The sequence below is a fragment of the Corvus brachyrhynchos genome, unplaced genomic scaffold, assembly GCF_000691975.1.
Source record: "Corvus brachyrhynchos isolate BGI_N302 unplaced genomic scaffold, ASM69197v1 scaffold100, whole genome shotgun sequence".
NCBI classification, from domain to species: Eukaryota; Metazoa; Chordata; class Aves; order Passeriformes; family Corvidae; genus Corvus; species Corvus brachyrhynchos.
This window is the reverse complement of record NW_008236230.1, coordinates 1,551,682-1,553,944: the sequence shown is the minus strand read 5'-3', so window position 1 is coordinate 1,553,944 and position 2,263 is coordinate 1,551,682. Positions and strand designations below refer to the sequence as shown.

The 2,263-nt window shown below is 46.5% G+C and overlaps 1 protein-coding gene across 1 annotated transcript in view; it reads right to left on the bottom strand.

Annotated features, from left to right (window-relative positions):
* The window catches only part of F13A1 (coagulation factor XIII A chain), a 191,889-nt gene extending 189,677 nt beyond the window's left edge, over window positions 1-2,212 (bottom strand). Inside the window, exon 1 of the mRNA XM_017746922.1 lies at window positions 2,064-2,212. The gene's annotated coding sequence lies outside the window, so the exon portion shown is untranslated. The remainder of the gene's footprint in view (window positions 1-2,063) is intronic.
* Window positions 2,213-2,263: the final 51 nt, after the last annotated feature.

Sequence of the window (2,263 nt, the reverse complement as noted above, 5' to 3'; positions counted from 1 at the left end):
AGGGCCAGAAATTACTGCCCTGCACGGTGGACAGCTGAGCACAGCATACACTGCTCCCAAGCCACCTCCAGTAACAGGCTGGGATGCTAGCAAACCTGACAGTACCAGGCATTAATAGATCTGCTCAGCCTCTGCAGCAGATACACAGCCCCTTCATTAACAGCTTCAGCTGCCAACCCAAGACTCAGCAGATTTTGTTTCCTGAGAATCACCCTCAGATCACTGGCTCTTACATCCTTGCAAACCCCTGTCTGCAGCTGAGCTTCTCCCTCATCCCAGCACGACCATCCCTGCCATCCCACCGATGGCAAGCTGATCCTACTTCAGGGAAAAAAAAAAAGAGAAAAAGGAAAAGAGAGAAAAAGGGAAAGATGGGGGGGGGAAGGGGGGGGGGAAGTTTAAAAAAGAAAAAAAAAGGAAAAGGGGGAAAAGGGAGAAAAAAAGGATAAAAAGGAAATCACTGTTGGGGAAGATGAAGGATACTGGGTTTGTGTCTTCTTAGGCAGCTCACTTCATTGTCAGGAAGGAGGAACACGGGAAAGGGGAGAGCTGGAAACTGTGTTCAGTAGCAGCTAGCCATTAGGACAGACTTCCTCGATCATTACAAGAACACCATCATTTTTCCCTCCTCAATCCTTTCACACTTGAAAAGTCAATAGCCAGCTGAAGCCCCTCCTGCCCATCGTGTGTGCAGGAGGGGTTCCAGTATTTCCACCTTCAGGTAGCATTAGGGGTCTTAACCCTTTCCTACTCCTGCCACTAAAGGGGAGAGGGTGGGTGAGTGTAGCAGTGTGTGCAGATTCTCCCCCCACCACCAGTTTCAGTGAGGCTTAGTCTGTTTGCAGTTTGACCTCAGTCTATTTGTGTCTGCAGCAGCCCTTGCTGAAATCGATAGAAAAGATCCCCAATTACAGTGGGAATTAAATTCCTTCTCTTTCCAATCAGTCTTCAAGTATTTCTTTCTGCTCTTTAACACTGCTGCATCCTTCATGAAAGGAAAGGGCTGAAATGGCCCCTTCTACTCACTTTCACCAAAGTGAAAACAGAGGAGGATGAGCCTGATCTGAAAATTGTACCCCCAACCTGTGTTGCCTTAAATAAGGCCAAGAGATGTTTACATGAGGTTTAATTCTGTCTTCTTTTGTTGGGATTCTAAGGCTGCTAATAAAAGCATCATTATGAAATTGGGTTTCTGGTCTTTTACAGGGGAGATGCTTTTGGCTTGAGAAATACTTGATCTTTTCCCATGAAGGGGAGAAATTAGGGGTGCTTCCTTTCAGGTATGGGATGGGTTTTCTCCCCCCATCCCAGCTCTAGGAATACAAAATAAACATGGCCTTATCTGGTTTTGCAGAGATCAAGATGTTTTCAAGGCTGAGTACCATGTGCTCTCATGACTTTTGTGAAAAAGAAGAGTACTGAATGCTTAGGAAAGAATTGCTCTGAAACACTTCTGAACACTTGGGCACTAAAAGTACTTACTGCATTAGTTTCTTCATTACCACAATGCCTTTTAGGCTGGTCAAAACCTCCGTGTTAAGATATAATAAGGACTTGTTTTGTGCATTTTAACAAAAAAGGGAACTCCGTCTTCTTTTTCCTGTGTTACAGAACTTTTTTAAAAAAAATTTAATCATGCTTGCCCTCACACTGCACTAACAGCTGACTCAGAAGACCCTGAACTATTTTGCCTGTTGACTGGGCTCAGTAAAGGAAAAAGCGAACAGCTACATTATGAAGAGTCTGTTAGATACCCAGATTATTGACATTTTAAGTGCCAGTGCTGCTAATAAAAACACAAAAGTGATAGGCCCATGAATACTCCCTAAAGTTATGTTCAATATTCCAGAGCCTGAAATCCATGACACAGTAATTATTATCTCTGTTTTGTTTCCAGGAGAAGCTGAAGCCAGTAGCACAGCTGGGAATCTCCTACACTTCCTGACTGCCAGCCCAGCATCCCCACTAGAAACTAACTGTCCCTTTCCTGTCGCTGACATGCCTCTGGATCCTCAAGCAAGAGGCTGCCCCAAGAGAAAGCAAGGAGCCAGCCCATGACTCACCTGCTCCCAGACTAGTTTCATCCATCTCTATCCTCCAGCAGGGAGGGAGAGGGGCTGTGCCAGCTCCCCACCCGCACAGGCTGGGGCAGTGCGAGACCTCAAAGCTTTGTCAGTGCACAGGGCTGGTTCGGCTGCAGCCGGGGTCAGCCACAGGCACGGTGTCAGGGGGCTGTGGCAGCAAACACCAGCGCCTCTCCCAA